General features: G+C 33.4%; 1 protein-coding gene across 1 annotated transcript in view; it reads left to right on the forward strand.

Moving 5' to 3' along the window:
* Positions 1-27154, forward strand: part of LOC109608946 (kinesin-like protein CG14535) — a 131794-nt gene that overhangs the window by 56362 nt on the left and 48278 nt on the right. The window lies entirely within an intron of this gene.

Raw genomic sequence — 27154 nt, forward strand, 5'->3', positions numbered from 1 at the left:
GTTTGTTATTGACAAACGCGTTTTTCCATCCTTTGATGTCTGAAGTTCGTTTTGTGCCCTAACAAGGATAACGACTCCTGTTTGCTGAAATAATTAACTGGTTTTTTTTTTCAAATGAAAAATGTGACACTTAAACACAGTGTCGTTTATTCCTTGGAGAAATAAGTGCAGTAACGAAACAGGTTCCCTCTCGTATCTTTTAATTGTCAAACGTAATTAAGGGATATCTGGATTTTATGCGAAGGATGAGACGACGAATTAAATTTTACTGCCTTTTTTATTAGAGATATTAATGACACGGCTGCAATTAAAGTTTTTGTTTATTGCTCAATTATGTTCGGGCAAATTAACATTCTGACATTCCTGAAAACGGTTGCAGATAATGAATACTAAAATTCTGTATAAACAAGAAGAAAATATGGATTCAAGAAGCGTCCAATTTTGGTTGTTTGCTCAAGTGTTCAGCATATGTTACAAGTTGAAAAAATATAATTAACTTTAAATCAGCCGGAAAATTAAATTATTAGGAACTGGAAAAAACAACCCTTAACATGAAAAATGTACAGGCATTAGTTATGCCTGTACAATTTTCGAAACAATACTAAACCAATGCAGATTATTTTTTTAATTACGATAATTGCTATTTTCAAACAAAATTGAATTTGCTTGTGTGTGCATTATTTTGTTTATATCAATTACTAAATTGAAACAATCATTTTAGGTTGTAAATTTTAATTTCGTTGAAAACATTATTACAAATTTATAGATAAAATCGTTTTGCAATTAGTGAAATCCAGGAAATATTTATATAGTATTTCATATTTAGGGTATTATAAGCTTTGGGAGGTTTATTAATTGTATTCAATCGTATCAGGTCAAATTAAAAATGTATTTGTTAATAAATACGTACACAAATTTCATTTTACTGTTGCGAAGTGGATTGACAGGATCCAGGGTCGTAAAAAAGTCAGCAGAGAAATGCAATAAAGGGCAAATTTTAAAACGAATGGCCGTTCCTTTAATTTGTAAAAATTCACTCGGCACTGGAGTTTTTTACATGCGTGGCTTTCCTTACTGATTTATTTTCCCGTCGCCGGACACAACAACAGTTACAACGTTACAATGGAATGGGAGCCCGAGCGAATTTACAAATGTCAAAAAGCATTGGTGTTCTTTAATTTGGAGCCGAATATGTTACTGATGCCGGCTGTTTACTGGTGAAATATGGCGTATTGTGGAAGACAAATGAGAGTATTTTAAAACAAGCCGGGGCAAAAAGTGCGCGCTGAAATGTTATTTAGCGCGTTGCAAGGCAAAACGATTTTGGCGTGTCTTTTGTGCCCGGATAAACACATGCCTCCGATTCGGCTACAAAGACCTCGAACCGGTACATATAAATTTCATTTCGTCCCCTTTGTACTCCACAATAAAATGTTGCTATTTTGAATGCCAGGCGGTTTTTTCGCGACAACTCTTTCCAAAGGCCGCTGATTAAATTATTCACGAGGAAGGCACAATCACGTAGTATACCGTCGTTGTTTGTTGCTAGTTTGCATGCGGTGTCACTAATAATGTGGTTCATGCTTGGAATTTTATAAAAACTGTTTTGTTCATGGGGGATTTTTAATAAATTTTCTTCTAAGTTGTCTAACACGGGGTTTCTCAATCTTATAATTCCACGTACCCCTATTAGACTTTGAAGACAACGGTGAACCTCTTTAAAAAAAACTGACAATCAAGACATTTAATTAAAAATAAAACATAAAAATAGAACCGAATATCGGAGCAATTTTCAATTTTATTTTTTCTTTTTACGTTTTACTCTCTTACTTAATCCAATTGAAGATATTTTTTAAAACCAATATTTGTGAACACAAATAAGTTTCCAATTCAGTTTTCAGCATTCAACACAAGAAGAAGAAAAACTTCGAACAAATATTTATTGCCTTTAATCAATATTTAAACTTTGTCGGTGTAATTTAAAGACAATTCTTGATTTTTTATAAAAAATTTAATGATTAAATAAATTACCTTTTCATAAATTAATTTTATTTTTAGATACTATTTATAATTTCATATGTTTATTTTAAAAATAACTGAATGAATACTTAAATTTTTATATAAAATTTAAACATTGAATGGATTAAAGTTTCTTGATGCAGATTATCTAAAAATTTGAAAATTCATCAAATAAAACAGTTAATAAAACGGTGAATTTTCGTAACTTAGCTGGCGTCAAAATGGAAAATAATTTACGACCCCGTTATCGTAGGTTCGGACTTGCGTTGCGCCTTGTAGGAGGGCCCGTTGGCAAATTGGGACACTAAGCGACAGGATGTTGGAGTAACGACCTAAGAAATGGAAGTCCCCCCTCGGCAAAAGTTCAGCGATCACAAAGACGCATTCCATGTACTTACTTATGTCTTATGTTTTGTTAATTTAGTGTAAAATCAGTTTACTTCAAGGGAACATGTTTTAACTGGTACGAGACACTTATTTTCGACATTTAAATTGCTTCGTGGCATTTAGTTATTAAACTGGGGCGTCTTTGCAATTGGTGAAGCTTATTACGAGATTAGTAAAGTTTTGTGGAATTTAATAATGGGGTTGAATTTTCGATGTGGCAATGCGAAAGCAAAAACAGAAAATGGTGTATAAAAATTTACAATTTCTTAAAGCCTTTCGGTATCGTATCCGTAATACTTGCGTTTAACTCGACAACGAACAATATAAAACCGATTAAAAGCGGAATAAAAACGCGAACAATCCTTTGTCGCTATTTTGACGGGTTGTTTTCCGTCCGTTCATTTGTTGTGTTTGGAGAGTAGGAAGTGTATCTTTGTTTTCAAACGTTTGACGAGCGCTCACTCGAATTGAAGGGATTACTGTCAAGCCTTGTCTGTTTTTTGCTCGTGTTCCGCACGGGCTTTTACAAATTCATCTCGACCGAGATGCGGGGATGGAGTCGGGGTAATTATATTAAAGGGATTTCGCAACCCGGAATGTTGCAAATAAAATAGACGGGAGGTCTGAAGTATAGGTGCTGGCTGTTTCCAGTTTGAAAACTTGCTTCTTTAATGAATGTCGTTAATCCTAGAACGTTTATAGCAAAAACTAACATAAGAAATGTAGCTTAATTACTTTATAATTGGGATTTTTCAACCTTTTTAACGTTATACCTGGTGGAAATCTCTGAGGTGCTAATAATTTCCCACTTTCACTAATGCAAAAGGATAAATCGCTGTGTGCTCGGCCAGCACTTTCTCTAGAGCATTTGCGGTAAAACAAGATCTATCCGAGGCGATGAAGGGAAGTACGTAACGTAAGCCGAAAGTCTCCAATCCCAGTTGCATAAGTAATGAAATCCCTTCTCGGCTTTGCCACTAAACAACGGCCAATCTATCGAATCCAACGTAAACAGGATACAAAGTGCAAATCCCTTACTACAGAAACATTAGCCTGAATAAATTATAAAGTTCCTTGGAAAATTGCCGATCGATTGGGAAGAAACGTTTCGGTTAAACATAAATTTAGGACCTTATTGTTTAATTTATTTTTTCAAAATTCCCTTTGTGGTTTGTATTTTAACGAAAATTCTAGTTAAAAATAATGAATAATATTATAAAGCACACAACGATACGAAAAATGTTTCAACAATCCTCCAACGCAGACAGTAACAGTATTCAAGGGTCTATTCAGATGCATTCCATTTTATTAGCTTCGTTTATTTTACGTCAAAAATCCGAATATCAATTTTTACTTTGTCTGCCATATATCCGTATATAACACAGGTAGTAATAAATTATTGTAAGTACAGGTGTTTCCCAGAACGCAGAAACTAACGCAATAAACATAAAGGAATGTTTCAATTGGCCATTTCATAATTACGCATTAAACCCAAAACCGTGTTTAATTATTTATCAGACAATGGACCCTTTAGTTGAAATGAATTCTGCTTAACTGTAATTTGCTTTTGCTCCAAATTCAGCAGCAACATTCATAACGATAATGGGAAATGTCGCATTATTAATAATTGGCCGGCGTGAAATTGCAAATTTGTTTTGCATGGCCTTTAAACAAACTTTTCGTATATTAATTATCTTGAATTAGCATAGAAAATAATATTGAAATAATTACGCGGGATTAAAAATATAGAATTCAGCCAGGGATAACATTAACCAGTGGTCGAGGTTGTTATTGTTTGTGTAATAATATTTTGCAGAATTACCATATAAATAACGTACATAACGCAAAATTGCTTTCCAGCGTAAAAATTTGCGATTTCTTTTTAATTATAAACTGAATTAAACAATAATAATCATAGTAAATAACGTTTACTTTACATATTACGTTTGGAACGAGGTTCACGTTAAAACAACAACCGTTTCGTTACATTGTACACTGTTTTGCCCCGCTAAATTGTCCTATAATTGAGTTTTTAAACAGAAATTCATTTTTACTACGAGCTTTAAATGAAGTTCGATTTTTTAAGATTAAACTTAATATTATTTAATTTATGTTAATGTTAATATTATAACATTTTTTAATTATTTTAGATTTAATTTTTTTATTTTTTATATATATTTTTTTAATATTACATTTATTTTCTTTTAGTTTTGTTTTAATAAATTCTTATGTTTCAAAATTTTACTATTACAATTTACTTTTGATTTTGATAATTGTTTATTAGCGGGTTTAGTTATTCATTAATATTTTTAAAAAAATCAGACAAAGAAAAGCAACTATAAAATAAAACAATCTTACGTACATTTAGCCTTAAACACATGTTATCTTCGGCAAATTGAAGCATATGATTCTCCAAAATGTCACAATAAACGAAAAGATCTATTATCCCGTCTATCTTAACCGTGCCAAACCCAGAAAAACGCCTCCTCTACTATACTTCACAGTGGCTCTAATGTACTTGGGATTACACCTTTCATTAATTGGTCTTCTCACCTATGAAATGCCATCAAATTTGGATAATTGGAACCCACTTCCATCAGAAAACAATTATTTTTCATTGCCCATATGTCCAGTTCACATGTTCTCTTGTAAAAAGTAGTCTCGCTGCTCAATTTTTTGCAGGTACAATATGGTACTCACCGACACAGTGACTTCGTTTCAGTGCATTCCTTTTGTTAAAATTGGAAATTAATTTGATGCTCTACATATCAGCGATAATGTATTCTATAGCAGAAATGCTAAATAGAAAATCAAAACTAACTTACTTTAGATATTTCGCTTCTTCAATATTACTGCTAATATTATTAATAATTTCTTCCATTTTCTTGAAGAAACAAGAATGGCAATAATATTTAGATATTTTGGTGAAAACGTACGATTAATGTGTATAATCTAATCCAATAAAAGTCCTATTTAGGTTACGCAACCCAATATATTAATAATACCGACTTTACATGCACATTCAATTCCCCTCATTCCACGAGGACAACGAATATGAGTACGTAAAGAGCGTGTAATATCCCCGATGGAATTTCGACAGTCACTTAGCCGAATGAAAGCAATATCGGCGAAAGAATGCCAATGCAAAACAGTCAACAAATTGAAAATTGAAAATCCGGAGATTAGAAACTGAACAGAGAGACCGGGGCGAAATCTTAGCTCAATTACGGGCCGCTCTTAATAAAGCCGGAATTCGGGAAACAGAGACGGGTTTTAGGGGAGGAACAGAAACTGATCGGTGACACCGACACTACTTCGGTCGCCGATTCCCATAGATCATATCGTTATATCAGTTCGGCGACTAATGCAACCATAAATCAAATACGAACTTTAATAACTATTATTAATTAAATGTTAAACACCGCATTATTTCAGCAATTCACTAAATGTCGAACCGTAAAATGCGCCATAATTCTCCATGTACGGACATACATAACTAGGTTACGGCATGTATCGAAATTAAATGGCGTTTTATGGAAAGGGAAAAAATGTTTTATGTGCATTTAGGTCTCAGCCAAATGAAACGCGTTTATTAGACGGCAAATCATTCATGTCAATGTTTGTAATTACTGGCAGTATAATGTATGTGATCTGTGATTACTGGGGAACTGTATTATACGAAATTGCCGTATACATATTCACAAATTATAATCAGTTTTATCATTCACTGATGTATACATCAATAAATAAATTTTCCAATTAGATTTTAAACATGAAAACTATTAATTAAGTTCGTAATATTATACTTCGTCTTGGAACATTCGGTGAGAAAGTAAAAACGAATTGTTTGCTCCAGCAGTACGATAGAGTTAAGAGGGAATTAGCTGTGCGGGGCAACCGCCACAAGAGAGGGTCGCATTTAAATTAGCGACCAAGAAAGCGACTGAAGTGATAAACTGCCAAATTAATAGATTGTTCGCCGTCTTTGGGCCTCGATTTACTACAAACGCACCAATGTTAAGGTTGTATTTGCAGTATTTTATGAGCGCACAAATAAACCAAATCAACATAAAGGATTTGATTATCTCCGAGCACTTCAATTATCTCAAGTATTGTTTAGTTGGTAATTCGCGGCAGTTAAATAAATTAGACGGAGTTACAAACATAGGAAGATTCTTGTATACCGGCACTATTGCATGTTTGTTTTGTCTGTGTGTTAGTTTGAAATGTTGGATGTATCGAAATTTTGATGATGCACACTCACTATTTGTCTTGGCGAATTGAAAGTTGGCTTTTGCACATCTTTGTTTCAATAATTCTTGCTTAGGTTTGATCGTAGGGAAAATAATAGGTTACCGGTGTGATATTTCATTGCGGGGATGGAAATGAATTCCATTTTTCCGTGCAATTTGTATCTCGACCGGAAACCGAGTGGCGCAGCTTCGAAGGAATGCAGTAAGACTTTGCATTCCTGTGCGGTCACAGAACATTTAGCAGATTGCAGGTTTTATTCGTTCACTTTACGGCCGTGCGCATTGTGCCACCCTTAATTGGTATTACCGGTGCGGAATTCAACTCGTACGCACCCTCCGGCTCATCCGGACGATTCAATTTCAACCCAAGAAAGGACTTCACTTTGTGTGTGTGTGTTCTTTATATATTCATTCATCACGGTGCGTGGAGAATTATTCAATTTGCACCTCAACGTTAAATTAACACATCCAAAGAAATATTGTAATCAAACTCGAATTGGGGAAAAGGTCTTTTGTAATAAAATTTTATTGTTGTCGATTATATATAATCAAAAAGTTAATTAATTAATTTACGAGTTTAGTTTACTTTGTTATTATTATTTGTGCTGAATATTCTGCGTGTAAAATATGAATTGTGTAAATGTTAATTCAACAAACAAATAGATAAATACGCTTTCCGCAAAATTCAGTATTTAACAAACGTTTGCATTATGAAAATCGCCACAAAAAAACATGGTAGATCGATCAGATGTGTCCCCGGATGGTAAAATAATTGCTAATCAGGACGTCGCTCACATAATATATTTATCGGACTAGAAACATGTTTATAAAATGTCTGATGCCGCAGAACTAATCAGGTTCCCGTAGGAAACCTGTCCAATGAGGCGTTGTGAGATCCTGCAATTGAATTAGCCTGCCCTGCTTTCCGAACTGCACTTTATTCCCCTGAGTTGTGTCACTGCCACTGTCATGTTTATATTAACTAGTCGTCGTCTATTCCACTCTTCTCCAGATACCTTCGTACGCAACATGGATTAAAAAAAATATATACCCACGTCATATACTGTGAGGTAACTTGAATAAATTATATTCTTACATTGGATCCTTAAAATAATTTCATGTTCAAGGTATTAAAAATGGAAAAATAGCACAAAATTAAATTAACATTATTATACAGAAAACAGGATATATGCAGAGAAACTTTAGAAATTTTCGTTTGTCTTGATAAAAGTGTACATTTAAATATCCATAATTGTCAGTTATACAGTATTTTTGATAACAACAATACGGAAATATAATTGCTTATTGATGTGTTTAATTAAGTATTTATTAATATTTTAAAAGAAATTCAAAGGTTTAAAAGTAGAGTAACTATAAAATAAAATAACCTTAGGTACATTTAGTCTTCCTTTATTTAGTATCTAGTAGCATATTCATTATTTTTAATAACTTCTAAACACCTTTTTATCATTGATTTCAGTAGCTTTTTAATATAATCGTTCGATATTTCTCTCCACTGATTTCGAACTTCGTAATTTCGTAAAGTTCATTCAAATTTGAGAGTTTTTTTGCATGGATTTTGAGATCAATTTCATCTCAAAGGTTTTTAATTGGATTAAAATCTGGGGTTCATCCGATATATTAACCAGAGGGTAGATGCCAAACCCAGAAAAACATGCCCAAATCATAACGCCTTCTCCACCATGCTTCACGGTGGCTCTGGTGTACTTGGGATTATACCTATCATTAATAGGTCTTCTCACCCATGAAATACCATTAGATTTGAATAATTGGAACCACCTTTTATAGGAAAATAAAATTGTTTTCCTTTGCCCACCTGTCTAGTTCACATGAAGGCTTCTTTGTTGATTTTTTACCATAGAGACCACCTTCTTTTAGTTTTCGTTTTATGGTACTCACTGACACAATGACTTCGTTTCTTTCTTGATTTAAGCTGGATGCACTGATAAAGGGGTTTGAACAGCAAGCTTTTTTCCTATCCACCACGTTTTCTACCACTCACTCCTTCCAATTTATTCCTTTTGTTAAAATTGGAAATCGTTTTCGAAATGATCAATTTGTTTAAATTTATTTACAATTTATTGATTAATTTGTATCAATAATTGGACACATCTAGGCATGTTTAGCTTTAAAAAACGATGTCGGACATAGAAATTTTAAAATGAATTGTATTGAATATTGGTTGGTTTACTTACAAACTTTGCTCAAAATAGAAATTTATATAACATTTACTTAAATAAAGATTTAATAAAATGATTTAATTTGTAATATGTAATTATTTAATGAAAAAAATAAAAGATGTTGAAAACTTCCTCCTGAAACTGTACTCTTTAATTTACAGAAATTACATCTTCAAATATTTCTTCTGAAACTGCAATATCTGATTTATAAAAAATTGACTAAAATGTGGATCCTTGAAAAGATGAATCTTAATCAAAATAAACTATGTTGGAAACTTACTTCTGAAACTATAATTTTTGATATACAAAAAGTTAGTCAAAACTAATGAAAAACTGGTAACATGTTACAATGTGGATCAGTAAAGCAAACTAATGCTCTAAATTAAATGGCGTTTGACAGGAGTACGCAGCGGCAGAAAAGTTTCGCCCGCTGAAACTGCAAATATTTGCCCACAAAGCAAAACGGAAATGGATGGTGCTAATGTAATAAACCGAAGGGGTATGACGAAAAAGCGTTGCATCTGACTGAATCGCGATGCACTTAATACATAACAATGGCGTAAAAATCGCGTCCGGGCCCGGGATGCAATTTCGGGATGGGAAAAATCTCGGCTACGTTCCGAGATCTCTTAAGTCGCGCACAATGGACCGGGATTTTAAACAAGCTCCGGAAATGAATCCGGCCTGATGGGATGATTATCGCCCTTATATCGACGCGACTGCATCTTTCACGGTGGAGGGAGCAACGAGTACGGTTAAGATGGGCGGCGAAATAAAGGTGAAGACGGGAACAACTGTTTCTTTCAGTCCTCATCCGCTACAAAGGCTTCCTTTAGATTCGTTACACTGGTAAAAAAGAAAACAGTTGTTCGGAGCAATGTAAATATAAAAATTTTGAATAAAATTTTATTTACGAACCAACCGGAGTGTAATTTCACAAACATCCGGAACTGCATCGAAAAAATACCATCACGAACGGCAATAAAAATGATTTTTTTTTAACGCGTACGAAGGAATTTTAGGTAGCGTAACATTTGGTGGGGAACTGTTTGTTGGCCGTAAATTAATTCAGCAATCACAACAATCTTTCCAGCGAGCGTTCCTACAAAACATTTACAAATCAAGTATCCCGTTGGATTTAAAATAACAATGGAATGCCGGTCTGCTGGTGGGCGGAACAATTGTTCGGTATTGTTCCATCAAACTGGCACAGTTTAGCTGCCGAATAGCCAAGGCATGAATAAACACGAAATTAATTAGCATTAAAACCGCGAGAACTGGTAAATTTGCTACGATTAACTAAGAATTTTGACCACAAAATGCTTATTTCCATTAATAATATACAAGTGCGCAATAAAAGACGTACACATTAAATTTTTTTGATATATAATTTTGGAGGCACAGTGTGGAAATAATTCAGCGCGTTGCAACGAACAATAATCGAGTTAAGAGAATGGCACACTATCCATCCCTAGTATTTATTCAATTAAGGCGGAAATAAAATTCAAAATGAAAATTAATTTTAAGCCGTGGAGTCCGTTGTCCGTGAAATGATAAATCTCACAAATGAAATAGCCGACGAGCTTAAGTAAAATTTAATAAAAGCATATTTAGCATATAAAGCTGCCAGATTTTCTGACATAAATCTGACGGTGATATTTCCAGAACACCAGCGGTGTAATGTTCGCAGTACTGAGACAAGAATTCATATATTGGACTATTATCATCTTCAGCTCGTCCCTTTTCAAACCGGGGAACATAAGCTGGAAATACTACTGTAATAATGTGTAATAAAAGGCGCATCGTGTAGAGACACTGCGTCATCTAAGCAGCTTCTGCACCGGCCCAAGTCCTGGCTTAAATCTTTCCTAAGGTAGGCGCCATAAGCCATATTACGTCCGGTAACTGCTATATATTTTTCCTTAATTCAATGTTAGTCCTGCACTATTGCCCCCACTAAATTTTGCTCCTACAAGAAACTACGGATTAGTTTTAAACTAAAGTGTAAACAGTGTTTCAGTTCAAACTTGCAACCACTTAACAATTGATTAGGAGAAGTGTTTTCTTCACTAAGAGAAACTGCAAAATCTCAGTGGACAATCTAAAGAGTCCCAATAAAATTAGGACTTTAAAATGTGTAAATTTATTTAAAAACTTTAAAAGCAAAATCTAAAATGTCTTCAACAAAAATCTTAGTGAACCACTAAAAAATCCTACCTAAATTATTATTTTTTTGGGATACTGTAACGTCTAAATTTATTCAAAATCTTTTTTTAAGATCAAGGGTAACATGTGTTGGAGAAACTACAAAAAATCCATTGATCCATAAATGCCATAATATTTAATAAATTATTTTTTTATATAATTATATATATTTCGATCTAAGATCATTGAACCATTAAGAAAGAAACAAAAAGTGTCATTAGAATTAATAAATTAAAGATATTTAAATCAATTTATTTTTAATTCAAATTAAAATTAATACTGTTAATATAGATGTACACAAAACTACCCACTTAAGTACTCAAATGGGTAGTTTTGTGTCTCCTAAATTCACATTTCGTCTGTCCTAAATCATTTCTATTACACATATGGGTTAATATTTCGCGTAAAGATAAAAATTTATAACGGCGTCGGGTCCATTGTGGACAATTAAGCATAATTAAAATCACCTTATTTAGGAAGAACGCATAATGAATATAATTAAAAGTAGGCGAAAACGTAGCTGGGGAAGACTAAATTTTAATGAAACCTGCATGTGGTGTAATTTTGCCCGTGCTAGTGTGTGTGTAATTATATTATATTAGAGCGGGACAGTGGATTTAATTTTTAACATGTCATTAATACTTTTCCGCAACTTCTACTGTACTTACTTCACCTGCTGGTCGGTGGTACTTATCGCCAGAATTTCAGGGGAAGAACTAACCATTAATATTACATGAGTACGTATGCAAAACAAAATTAATACATAACTTTTATTAGTTTATATCATATATTGTACGTCGGAAAACGTTTATTTTAATTAAGTTTCATTCATTCATTCAAATTAAATGTTAAAATAATACAATAATGTAAAAATGAAATTGAAATTGAAGTATTCTTCCACAATGAACTATGGCTATGTCTGTTATTATTATTTATAGTAGTTCAAAGAGCGACAACTCGCATTGTTTGTTAAGAAAACCCCCGTTCGAAACAAAATCAAAGAAAACAACCAGAAAATCAAAAGGCAAAATGCAGCGAGGAGTAAAAAATGGGGAACAAACGGGGTACCGAAAACAAGAACCGATTGTGACACAAGTCTTCCGAATGCGCAGAGCTGGATGCACCGGCCGACGTCCGTTTCGGAAGAACGACGACGCTGCGACTCAGTTGCGCGCTGTACGGCGTCGCGTCACCAGCCCGACCACGTGAAAGAACGACGCCGCAGGGCGAAACTGCGACGCGATCACGCACGCGGTTCACACGAAGATGCACTGGCCGACGATTGTTTATTTACGTTGAGCTGGACTGTTGATTGTTACGTTAAGTTTTTTGGGGGTTATCGTTCTGTTGATTTTTTGATGGTGGTTAAAAGATAATTGCTGGTGGGGACTTTTCAATTGGGAAAGTTTGTGCTTCGAGATGGCCTCAACAAGTGAAGGAGCTAGCTGGGATGGAAGGTAACTATTGCAGGAAAATTAAAAAATAATTTAATTAAATTCCGTGAAAATTAGCATTATATATGTTAACACTGACCCTGATATGCAAATTAACATTTTCAATTGCAGTTATAAGTGTAAAGAAAGTGAATTAACTTTGAATACTTTTATATTAAAATAATGATATGCATAAATGTATGCTAATAAATTTTTAAGGCAATTAATTATAATAATTAATGAACGTTATACATAATCATTTACATTAAAAATATTTCAATGTTAAGTAAGTAAATATACACAAATTATTTATTATACGAAAATATTATTTTAAGCATAAAATAAAATATAAAAAAATAATTTTGTAAAATCAAATATAATAAAAAAAAACATAATTTAAATGAAAAAGTTCTCATTGTTTTTTATTTTAAATCCTGTGAGTGCGTTTTAACAATTTTTGAGTTCGTTTTTATTCGAATTTTAAACCTTTCTGTTTTGTTCTTCATTTTGAAAGAAAATGAAAATTTGAAATAAATATACCTTGTATTTATTATATCAATAAATAAAATATGGAGTAGTATGGAAATTAAAAAAATAATAAAAATTTTGTAAAAATAAATATCAAATAAGATAAAAAATAACATAATTTTAATGAAAAGTTTTAATTGTTTTTAATTTAATTTAATTAATTTTTGTTTTAAACTCCATAGTGAATTTTATCAATGTTTGTGTTCTTTTTTACTCGAATTTTAAACCTTTCCATTTTTTCTTCATTTCGAAAGAAAACGAAAATTTGAAATAAATATATCTAGTATTGAAAAATTATTTATTATATTAATAAATAAAATAAAGTAAAGAAATTAAAAAAAAAATAATAAAAATTTTGTAAAAATAAATATTAAATATAATAAAAATAAACATAATATAATATATTTTAAATGAAAAGTTTTAATTATTTTTTAATTTTTATTTTACTTGTTCATTCGAATTTTAAATCTTTCTGTTTTTTTCTTTATTCTGAAAGAAAATAAAATTTGAAATAAATATATTTTGTATTGAAAAAATTATTTATTATATCAATAAATAAAATAATGTATGAAAATTAAACAAAAAAATAATAAAAATTTTGTAAAATTAAATATCTTATATAATAAAAATATATAATGTAATTTAAATGAAAAGTTTTAATTGATTTTTAATTTTTATTTTAACTCTTAACTTAAGAATTTTTGAGTTATTTTTTATTCGAATTTTAAACTTTTGAAGAAAGAGAAGAATTTTTGAAATAATATGTCATGTATTAAAAATTATTTATTATATCAATAAATATAGCAATAAATAAATCATGGAAATTAAAAAAAAATATTGCAGAAATAAAAAATGTATATCAACTCAAAAAAAAAAACAAAAATATTTAAAATTCAAATATAAATGAACTTAAAAAATTAATAAAATTTAAATATTATTTTATTTTATAAGTTAACTTTTATTTGAATTTTAAATATTTTTGTTTTTTTTTCTTTTCATTTTTAAAATAAAATTAAAGTTTGGGATGAAAAACATATATTTTATGTAGAAAATATATTAAAATTTCTAAAAAATATAACAAATTAATATGGAATTAACCCTTCCAGTGATACCAGTTAGATTGAAAAAATACTAAACTTGCATCCAATTTTCGTGCCAGTTCAGTTTTGCAACTTCCACTCTTATATCGACTATAAAAATCTTTGTCGCCATAATCAAACAACCTCGTTATAAAATAATGACGGAAACTTAAACAATGACCGCACAACACAATTTCCAATTTGCTCAACAAAACTTTTGCTACGGTTTATAATGTAAACTGTGGTTGGATAACTTTTACTAGTCGGCTGCGCTCTTAAAAGCTCCCTATTAATAAAGTTTTTATAAACTTCGTTATTTTAATCGGACACACAAAGAAATCAATTCATTTTCAGTGGCTGAATGAAAGTTTAATAAGTAAATTGTGCGGTTTGTGCAACTAATAACCACATCATTAACTTTGCCGATTGAATGATTATTAATTAATTAATTCGACGGCGTGTAAATATTTACTTTGTATTATTATACGCGGATCAATTTACAGGTTTGTTTATAAATAAACACGGGGTAATGAATTTATAGTTGGAAGTTATGTCAAGTAAATACAATAGTTTGGTTTCTACCTGAGTGATTCCCTCAGGATATTGTACATACTTTCACATAAATACACAAAAAATACATTGAATTTAATCTGATAAATTAACATTAAGAGATCCGACAGCGTACGGTTATTTGAATACTTTAAAAGTGACATTATCCCAAAAATACCTTTTAGTTTATTTCCAAGCAAACAGTTTTGTATTCGTACGTCAGAAACATTGTATCACATGACGCGGAGATAAGAATTACTCGGGACATCGAGTGACATGTGACACTCAAGATGGCTCTAAAACAAAAATTTCAGCCCGAGTGTCGCGCCTGAATCCCGATATTTTTCGGCGTAACAAAACGGAATTTCTGACGAAATAAACGATTATTGTGTGAGACGGAAAACTTTATGACAAATTACGGTTTCATGTGCAAATCTTACTATCGGAGTAGTCTGGTAATTTTAACGACACCGTTCAATTTTTCATACAGCTAATGAAATATTTGTGGGACTCACATGCGAATCAATTTTTTATTTTTAGTGGAGATCGGGGTGATAATAATTTATTTTGCGAAATGACTTTTATAAATTACTTTAATTATTTAACCATTCATTTAAATATTTAATCTGTTCGCATGTTCTACACAATTAATATAATTTACATATACAAACTCACGATTCTTGTAAAATTTATATCAACGTCCTATTATTGTCATTATCGTTATTTATTGTTTTGTTGATACGATTGTTTCGAATGTCACACAGGACAAATACAACAATTTTTTTTTAATAATCTGCACTTGACAAGCTATTTAATTGTAAATGCTTAATATTTATTGTGTAATATATTTTGCAGGAATGTTTCAGGTATAAAATTGTCACGACTATTTATTCCACAGTTTCTACCGATTTCAATAAATAATTGAATTTTTTACATAAAAGCTTTTGGGACGAAAGGGTCATAAAAATGTATTGTTAATTTAAATAAAAAAATATCAATTAGCTAATGTCATCAGGAAATAATTAAAAATGAATAATATTGTATTTTTTACGATTTTTTGTTATGGTAACTGTTTTAAAATATAAAAATTAATTTGTTATTTTCGTTTCAGGTGAGTGAATGTAATTTCCACGAAACGGAATGTCAATTTTATGAGATAAGTACTTTTGTAGTTTTTGCTTCTGACGTTTGATTGTATTTGCTAATTAAATGTTTGCTTTTGATACTTGAAATGTGACAAACGCACGAAGACAATGAGCCATTAGAACATTGCAATTGATCAACGTGCCCATTTGCCGAATGGCACACAATATCGATCACGATCGGATCTAAATTATTAATACATATTATCATTGTTTCCGTGTATGAGGCTTACATGCCAGAGGCAAGTATAACATGCCAAAATTAACTATAAGGTAAGCTTATCAAGTGCACATATATAATTTAAAGCTATGGCTGCCGTAACACAGCTCATGCATAACAATAAACCAACACAAATAGCAAAACGGGATAGAACCGTATTACTGGAACGTCGTTTCGCCACTTAGGGATCTTGTGGCACAATTGTTTTTGTACAATGTAAGGAACTGGCTGATAATAAGCTATTACTGTTTGCCACTGAATTTCTAATTGTGCATTTCGCCAAACCCTCTTCTCTGAAAAAACGAAAACATTGACCCAAATTTCTTGACGTAACACCCATAGACTAAACAGAATATAAACGACTAATTTATTTACCACACACACACACACACAGTCCATAACATTTAATTATTCAATAATAAAATGTGAAAAAGGTCAAGTAAAAATATCAGCTCATAATAAAATATATTAAGCTTGTCTCATAACTTCAAATAAAAAATTTAATTCAATAAAACAGTTTTATTGCGGCCACTAAATTTAGCCGGTTGTCTTTTACGGTTTACCCTCATTTGCAGCGTTCAAAAGCCAATTTAAATGTGTTGGAAAGACATGCGAAAAGGAGAAGTGCAAGCGGGTAACAAAACTGTCTTGATGTATCTCTACGGATTTAGACGCAAATAAAATAACTACAATGAAATATAATTAGGCGCAGACTTACCAGGATCTGGAGATAAATGAAATGAGATAACGTCAAAACCGTTAATTTAAATGACAGACTCGCTGACAAAATACAGATCTGCATTTAACCGAGGTTCCCTTCTGTGCCTTATCTTTTCTCCGAGTATTAATTATTACAAAAACGATAACTAGTTAAAATATTAATATTTTCTGATTGTTACAAATGATTCTCATTAATCACTGGAAAAATTTAATACGTTATTTACTAGTAGTTATCACTGTGATTTATATTAGAGCATGTTTCATTTTTAAATACCAACAAATTCTATGTGAATGGAATTTAATTTTGTATACGTAAATATTTTATATGATTTTATGTACCGTTAAATATTAAAAATATTTCATTTATTCACTTGGGCGCATTGGCGTTTTTGGATTTCGTTCATTTTTATCATTACATGAATGCCATACACGAACTGTAATAACTCAAACAGAATTTTAACCATTAAAACTCGAAATTTTACATTTAAATTATAATGGAGTTAAAAAGTGGGTAACGTAAAAATAAAACATAAAATTTTCAACGATGGTTAATCAAAAATTTAAGGGGATAACCAAACCCAATTTATGTAATACACCCGGGCGGATTAAAATATTTATTTTAGGCATTTTTTAATAAAAACTTAATTGAAAAGTACACAAAAGAGGCCGGTGCTCCTTTACCTTGCACACCGTCTTTAAAATCCCCTCATTCGTTCGAACTCCCGCAAAAGTTGTTGTCTTTTATAAAACTAGCTGGAACGAAAATTTTAATTAAATTGTTTAGAAACACACGGAAGCGCCGAAATATGAATTGAAAAATGCACAAAGAGCGCCGAGCCGAGTTTTCCATAGTTGCACGAGCGCCAAAGGTTAGAAGGATAATGATAAATAGAGATAATTTCGAACGAATCCTGCTGCATGAATAATAAAAAGGACGTGACTCCTGAGGCTCAAAGACGCACAACTAGACGAGTGCATGCGAGAGAAATAATGAATAAATACGTGGCAAATTTCCCTCCTCTCATGCCTAGTTATTTCGCCATGTTCTTTTCAGTTTGTTTTATGCAATTTTGCTAATATTATAATTAAGGGGTGGCATAAAAATAGTGTGTACACACTCACGAGCTGATTTAAACTCTACTTACCTCCACCCTTCGTTCCATTATTGCACACAACTCATTCATCATGTGAATGAAAGAAAAAAACGCGTTCCAGCAGGAACAGGCCAATTATGCATTGAAATGGGCAACAATGTATCTGCAATCCAGAACCAGTCTATTGTTTATGGTTTTTAAGTGACCCCAATTGAAAGGCCCAGAAAACAGGCTAAATCGATATGTGCATACTCCACTCTCCCGCTGTGCAATTATTATGATTCCCTCCTGGTGGCCCACATTTTCACCCCCGATTCTTTATTTTCATATTCCTTCGCTACTGCCGAGAGTATCTTGTTTCAGTTGCTGATAGGGATTATGTAACTGAATATATTCAGGCTAATCCAATTGGAATTTTTGTTTTATTTTACAAATAATTTTGATCCGTAGAAATATCAGTGAGAACAAGAACGATAATGAACCTCGCTGTTAATTTTGGCTGCGAAATGGTAACGTAAATACAACGTAACTTTAAACCGAACCACTCTTGACTGATTAATGTTGATTACGAACCGATATTGGGACCAAACGAACCGAATGGCAGCATTACGACAAACATAAAAACACTTACAAAGGGCGTTGTTGGCAATTGCACTCAGCCAGATTAGCAGTCACAATCAACTAACTGATTGGCACCCGCGTCCGAACAGGTATTTCCCATTCAAAGAGTAATATTTTTCGTTGGCCGGTCAAATTCGGATTTTCCACGTCCATGGACAGGAACATGTATTGTCCGGACAGAGAGCGCCACCGACACGGTATCGCATTAGTAATTAGAGAACGCGCTAGTTTATGATCACATTTGTCCTGTTTTATGTGAACTCTGCATACACATGTTTGCGGCTGTTAATGTTCTATTACTGGCTCTATTCTCTCGTCGAGAATACCTGAAATTGCATGCATCCAACCGTCTCATGTGCGCCCATTACAACAGCTGGACGTTTCATTCACTTGCGACAATATGGTCTTGGACCCAATATTCATTCTATTCATGATCCGAAGTGCAAACCCAGATGAGTACATGTGATTATTGTTACTTCTTTAGTTTTCAAAAAATATTATCAAAGGCACCGACTGGCAAACAATGGAGTAGCAGGATTAAATTTCTATCACGTTTTACATATTTACGTAAATATGATCGATCGACCCTAATAGATCCGTTCTACGCACTAGGTGTGCGGTTAACGTATCTCACCACGTGTCTGCGATTCAGGTGGTGATAGTGTCACTGTTGCTGATGGATCACTTGTTAGACGATGTCACGGTCTCCCTCCATATACCGGTAGCTAGTTTTCGCCCGTTGTGCCCTTACGCATTTCTGCTGCTTTCTCTCCCCCTTTTCACCATTTATTAAACCGGCTATTATTCAAAACATTCCATTCTTATTCCGGGCAGAAACACAGAGATTTATCAACGTTTTGACGTATTAAGATATTGTTCGATTTGGGCCGGTGCACCGTCGTAATTAAATTTGATGGATCTATGTCAAAGGTCGTGGTAGATTGAAATCGTAATTAATAATGTTGCACAAGCCGCTTGATGAGGAAGACAAATTAAATTAATCAAGTTTCAGAATGATTTATCAGCGGACATTGCATCCTGCATATATTATTTACTTTCAGACAAACAAACGCTGTGAATACATACGTATACCAAACAACTAACACACACACATGGCGCTAATTTAAATTTGAGATGCTGTAATATTATATCTATTAAAACTAACAAAATACTGTTATTAATTATATATAAGGATGTAATTTAAACTCGTACATTTGTACAAGTTTAATTTAAACCTTTTTTTATAATGTAAAACCTTGAAAAAAGTAAATCTTTTCCCACGAGTTGTTGGTTTATGACTTACTGAAAACAGTGACTGTAAATAACAATAATGAAAATTTTTTTAGTTCTTTTGTTGTAGGGGTATTAAATAAAATTGAATTTCATTTGAATTTTAATAACACGTGGTAATGAGAAAATTTTACACTACTCATCACACAATTTTTTATGACTTTCCTTTATTATTAACAGACGCAATAGGACACACATTCATTGCCTCGCATCGTTATACGAATCATTACCTTTAACCTCGTAATTGCGAACATACCTTGAAGATAATACCATTATTTGAAGCACCGATACTTTACACCATAATGTCTGTATGCAAATACGTTATTTATACCCTTAATTTGAGCGAGTCATAATCGGTTATTATCGAAAATTGATTGCAATTTATTGCCGCATTAACATAGTATTTTATTTTTGGTCGATATTCGCAGACTAACTTAACTGTAAACTCCGTAATTTGCTTTAGATGTGCATCGTTCCTCAGCCTCCAGATGTGGGTCACGTTCACAGTAAAACTCTACCTCGGGACGCCAATTTGATCCGAGAGACTTATTGCGTTACGTCAAAAATATTTATTGATTTAAGATCGTATCGAGCGGTAAGTGGACACGAAAGCGAACAGTAATTTCATCACTGTGGGCAAACAATTAACGCACCATGCACTGAAGTCACATGTGAATTCACGAGCCAATTTTATTTTAAATTGACTAGGAACAAGAGTAATCCATTTGTTTTGGGATTTCGTTCGGATGTAAAACGTCATGCGAACAGGCAGTTGCAAAAGGACCGTTTCCACAAATACCTTACGACAAAGTAGGAAAATAAACTATAGATTCGAGGCAGCCGGAAAGTGTTTGAATAAATCGTCGGTTAAATGACCCAATGCAAGACCTAATATCGCCGAATAAGCGTTCTCTCATCCAAAACTTTAAATTATTCAAATCCTTGTTTTAGAACGTTTTCACTGCGTGTTTTTAGTTTGATTTAATGGTTTTAATAGTTTTTTCCGAAGCTCCTCTTAACCCTTGGGACGTCAACGGGGTTCATCCAAAATTACGGTGGGGGTGGAAGAAAGGTAATCCTAATGCTTGAGGTAATCGTTCGGAGTGTCACTGCACCAGCTCCAGCCATGATCTACGCGCCCACTTTATTAGATTATAAATACAAAAGTGGGAAGTTCGTTTATGGGAGAAGTCACGTAAAACTTCGAAACCGGTGCCTCTCCTCAGCAGCGCACCAACTTCTTCAACACTCGCGGCGATTTATAACTTGTTTCATTACCAACTTAATAATATATTGCACTATAAATATTAGTCGGCGTTTCGGTTCTCTACGTTTTTTTTTGCGTGAAATTACTTTTGTCGTTTGCAATGAAACTTTTCGGATATATCAGGAAATTATGGGGTTTTTGTGAGCTCAAGTTTCGCAGGTCACAAATGTTTGGTTGCAAAAAGTCGCGCACGATAGTTAAAAAGTCTCGAGAACTCGTATTAATCTTGCCCGTAGTTTAATATCCATATAAGAATTCATGTTAAATCTGGCGTCACTTTAAAAAGATTACTCACGTCAACTCGCATTTCTGTTTCCTTTCGTATGTATGGTTCCAGTGTTCTTGGGCCCGTTACAAAGTTGCGCGTGATAAATGAAATAATTAGTTCGGAAAGCGGTCCTCGTAAATATCCCGCGACGAATTTTCGACGGCGATACAATTTGAATTATTGCGCAATTAATGACGCAACAAACAGTTAATAAAAAACAAGAAAAAGTAACAATTTACGATCGTCAATTTTAAGTCATGCCAGGCCTGAGAGCCGATTTAATTGTACAAAGTATCCCCGAAAAAAGGCAATAAAACGAATAAACGTGACCACCGCACGTTACAAGTTGCAACTGGAGTCCATAAAGGAGCACTTAAGACGCCTTAAAATAACACACCGCTCGCAATAAATCATATTTAAGTCAGCTGTTCGGTTTTAAGCTTTCAGCGATTAAGTGAGCCGTTGGAAAGAATGTGACGATTTTGTGCTAAGATACCGCCACTTCCGCCCTTCATTACCCCTTCCGTTTACTCTATTTACTTATCGTACATCATCCCGAATCTGTGCACGCCAACTCATTTTTACTGCCGACGACTAAAATTAACTCAAAAATTTTATTTTTATTCGAAACAATTTTCTGACATAAACACAAACATTAATACACTAATCACTCTTTTTACGAATTATGGAACACAAACAAAATATTAATGGGACAATCATATTTTCGTTTTTATGGTTATGGTAAATATTTAGTGTTCATTTCCACTCCTTTCATAAATTTATTATAGACCAATTACTGGTTGGTTTACATTTAATAATAGAGAATAATTTCATATCTTTTTATACAGTGTAAAGCCACAACATAATTTGCTATGCGTGCACATATTTGTAATAAAATCACACCGACCAATAGCAACAATGTTACTCTGTATAGATTTTATACGGGGTATAAAAACACGCATATATATTAAAGTGTTATCAAAATAACGGAATGTCCATAATAAAATGTAAATTAGAAAATAGAAAGGCTTTTTATTAGCTGGGTTTGGATGAAATAAGGCAAGTGTCCAGGGAAATATAAAAATTCATTTTATTGCCCCTTTTCCTTTATAAAACTCTCAGATATGTAGAAGTTACTCCACCACTTGGATTTATCTATCGTACAATGGGTGAAGAAAATTGACCAGTTTTAGAGTAAAAAGTTTGTTCATCAACTCAAGGCGGACTACAATTACAAAGAAATTTTCGTTTTTGTTTCTCGTGCCCGATTTTACAATCAATAAATAATTAGTGTGACCGAGTCCGACAGAAAGTTTCAGTGGAAAGAAGGTGGCAAAAGCAAAAGTATTTTGGAGATTTTCCAATTTCACAGGCTCCTGCTTCCGGAACGAACGAAGTGGATCACGTGACCGGGAAGTACAACACACCCTGCACCCTCGCCGACTCGGTCCCTCCGCGTCTTTCGCCTTCAATTCGTGACGGCCATACGTAATCCTTTTGGTGGATGGCGAGGACCGTGTTTTCGGTCGTCCTGTCAAAATATCGCTCGTGTTATTGCTGTGGCTTTGTGCACCGCACGCATACGTGTAGTGTAGACGCGCGGTCGCGAGGGTGAATTTTAAACACCCCCGTACGTCATCGCCCGATCGCCGAAGTTAATGCCTCTATCTGATACTAATTGAATTGTCTGTTTCGGGGGGGACACAGCAATGAAGTACAAATAAACGGTTTTTGGGATGGAAGCTGATTAAGTTATCAAAACGTTTATTGGCGTTGATGAAGCCCGACTAAAAAAGTCCATCGGTCGTGTTTTGACGCCACATTTCATTCGATCAATACTCGTGGAGAATATATGTGGACTTAATTGTACGTTGAACTAATATTATTCTAATTATGAAGAGACATTTAAGGCTGTTTTAATTAATGTGATGTAAAAGTTAAAAGCATAACTTCACTCCAGTTTTAAGAAGGTTATTTTATCAAAGTTCTTCCTACACCTCCAAGCAATTTCTCTTTGGTTTATGAAAGTTCATAAGTTTATATTTTGAAATTATAATTAGGTTTTAATGTTTGTAGGTATTTCTTCTCTCTTTGTACTACTTATTATTTTTCTATTCTCCATTAGCTACTACTCTACTTAATCATAATACATTCCATTAAAATTTATAAAACATATTTTACATGTTGAAATAAAATAAAAATAATATGTGCGTTGAAATAAATTCAGTAGTTCCCCTTTGATCGAGGCGAAGACCTTTGTTGCTGCACCAGCCCATGAATATAACATCGGAAATCACTCTAAACAATAAAAGTAGAATCTTGTCAAAGTGAAATCCTGCAAAGTTGTCGGATAAAAATCGAGGTGAAATAAGTTTCGCTTTTGAAAATGCCGAATCGGAAAAAAAAAGGATTGCACAAACCTGGTTATAAGTTAGTTTCGTGGATTTCCTTTCAGCGAAAACGGCTGGAAATCCTCGGGGATATTTCTCAAACGAACGCTGAATTAAGATGTGTGTGTCGAGATGACGGCGCAAAGAACGAGATTTGTATTCACACATTATAATATTTCTTCGTGAATTTTAGTGATACCTTTATTTTTCATTTTTATTGCGGGTCATCAGTCCCGGGAATTTCCACTTCGTATGGTTACGACATTTACATTGCGTTTGTTGCAACGATAAATTTTGTAGATTACAAAAATGTTGGGTGTATTTAAAGAAGATACGTCCTTAAAAATTAGCCATAAGTTCCTGCTGGTTCAAATAAAAGGGCCGATAAGAAGAGGTTGCCGCAGTTATTTATGTAACTGGTCGTAAAACAATTTCATTTGAATTTAAAATGTACCCCCGCATTATGTTTTTACTCGCCATAAAATGTAAACTACGAGTTAATATTCAAAATGACAGTGATCCTGTCACTGCAAGCAGCAGCATCCCCTAAACAGGTTCTTGCCTTCCCTTATCTTATCAACTATTCAAATTCAGGGCAAACAACATATTATGGAGCGGGACCACCGTCGAAACCCCCTCTATTACCATGTTAGCAGTCAGCTTATTTCATATCCCATTTAGGGCTTTAAAATCCGTGAAATAAAAGTTACTTTGCAATGTAACGGGGTTTTTTTGGGCCGATGTAAATAAATACAATTTTATAAAACACCTAAACAAACACACCCCCGTTTATTTCATAATGGGGGGCTTGGACGATGTTTAAAAAAGGTGCCGGAGAAGTGTAGTACCAATCCAATACATCAAGCGTAACCAGAAACATTAATAATAGTTATCTATTAAAACAAGATTTTTTCCGGTCATGATTTATACCGGGTAATTATGATATATCTCGTCGGTAGCAAGAACAAATATGCACTTTATCGATATGGTTGCACACGCACAGATACAAAAAGATATTTTCAAAACACGTATAAAGGCAATTTCTTAATCAAAGTCGGTAATTTATTACCTGGCCGGTTTTTTTTTTGCAGCGGTTTTTGCTTATTTTCATGTTTGCTCAGGTTACACGCCTCAGACACCATAAAATATTCTTACTGTCAACGAATCTTGACAAATGGAATTTCTTCGGGTAATAAGCCGACGTGGAGAATGCGATTTTTTTACGAAAAACACATTTCACGCACCCTGAACTTATGGTGAAGGCTTTTTAAATGTTTGCAGTTCTGTGTTAATAAAATCTTTGGCCAATTAATTCAGCTGACGTAACCATAATAATAACAAATCATTACTTATGTACAATTTATTGTTTTGAATCTGAATATCATCAAATTAACGCTGTTTATATTCCAAACAGAAGCTTAAAAGAAGGCGGCAACATTCCACAAGCCATCAATAAATAAAACAGTCCCCATCCTGTTTGTAAGGAACTGCCAAATTAAAAACCACACTTGAAAGATCAAAACGGTGGCTGGAATCGACAAACAATAACAACTAACAGGATACAAGAAGAGCGACTGTGAAAAAACCGAGTACGAAGAAACAAACATCGCGAAACAATAACAAAGTTGTTGATTATAGGACGCGTGGCGCGAAGAGGAAGGAGGGTATGAAGACGTCGACGTCGACGTCGACGGCGGCCTTTGCCGACGCCTCCAGTGCCCGTGACAGGTTACAGCCGCTCTCTAATTTTCTTTTGACCTTACGAGCCGCGCGTCCGGGGAAAACTAAAGGGCAATCCATCCGAGATTATCTTAAAGAGAGCGTCGTTTTTTATTTTAAGGCCGAGAGACTTCCCTGAACTTTACGACCATATTTTAGCTCGTTGCGTTTTATGCCGCGCTTTGGAATAGATGAACGGTAATTTCATATGAGAACGACCCGGCACCTCTCGTGGATGATGCACTAAGACTTCACTTGCAATTTGCTTTCTTGGGCGATATTTTTCTTTCCTGGATTTCACGAGTTACCCATCTAGAAATATATCACGTGGTTTACTGTGGAATTTGCATAAATTACTTTTTAAATGTGTTGGCCTGTATATTTAATGACGTTTTCTTCGTTTTATGTTTTATTATTTTTGGCTTCCTTTGAAGTACGATTATTTTAATGTTAAAACTTTAAAGGGTAACTTCAAACGTTTTATTTAATAACGTGCAACATGTGAAACGTTTTAATGTATATCGAAGCATTCCTTATTCAGCAAGAATTTTCGCATAAAATAAAATCTTAATTAACTTGTCTTCAAAAAATAAATTACGTTCATATACAAGAAGGATAATGTTTCTTAATTGTCAAGGTTCTCATAAAGAAATTTATGAAAATCATACGCTTAGCATTTTTTTAAACGAATCTAGCAAAAAATGTAATTAGTAAAGTTTAATTACGACGATGCAATCTTGAGGTATTGTTTAGGTAGCTCTTTTATGCATAGAAAACTTCTGTATTAATTAGCAGTAAAATCACTTCCATTGTTGCGCAAAATCATCTTATGAGCAGCATCAATTTAATTAAGCGCTGCGTGGATTTTTGAACGTATTTTGCAGGAATTTATTTAATAATACCCTGCACTAATTGTATTTTTTGAGTAATTTATTTTTATTTTATGGAACAATGAAAAATGTTTTTATTGTTTTAGTTAAAATTTAATTTAACAAGAATTTAGGTCTGTTGTATATTAAATTTTATCAAAATCAAAGTGAAAATTCCTTCCATTAAATTACATTTTTTATTTATTTATCGGAATTCTCGCTATACTAAAACTCTTTTATAGAAGAATTCTAGTATTAAAATTTTATGTTAAACCCCTTTTTCCTGGAGAATGTTTAATATATTTCAGACGACTATTTTAAGATTTCGAATATATTTTTTAATATTAGATTCACGGATTACTGTGAAGCTTAGAGCCCCTATAATTAATAATTAATTCTTCTCAATTAGAATACTTTACCAAAAAGTTGAACTATATTGCTCTAATTATCCAGATGCAGCCAATATTGAGCAATGATAAATCATATCCTGCGCAGCAGGGAATAAAAGAAACAGCCTAAAGGGTGCAGGAAACAATCGCAGGCTGCATCGAAGGAGCGGGCCAACAGCTGTAGTGATTTATGACCAGGCAGGTCCTTGCCATTTCTGTTGAGAGAATATGCAAAGTTCCACTACGGTTCCCATCGGCACCCTCCCGAAAAAAAAACACACCCCGCTCCTTGCCGGGCCAGAAGTGGCTGCCGAGCTTACCCCGCAACGTCTGCTTGATTCATGGCTCATAAGAAAGAGTGTGAAATTTATGGTTGAAAATCGACATTATCGTTCGATGTATAAATTGTCCCCTTTTCGAAATTTAAAAGAACCATTCTAATATCTGATTTTGCGATATATCAGCCGGGTATGGCGACGCACTCTCTGAACGCGAATACGGAATGGAATAA

This window comes from Aethina tumida, chromosome 7 (assembly GCF_024364675.1).
Source record: "Aethina tumida isolate Nest 87 chromosome 7, icAetTumi1.1, whole genome shotgun sequence".
Classification (NCBI taxonomy): Eukaryota; Metazoa; Arthropoda; class Insecta; order Coleoptera; family Nitidulidae; genus Aethina; species Aethina tumida.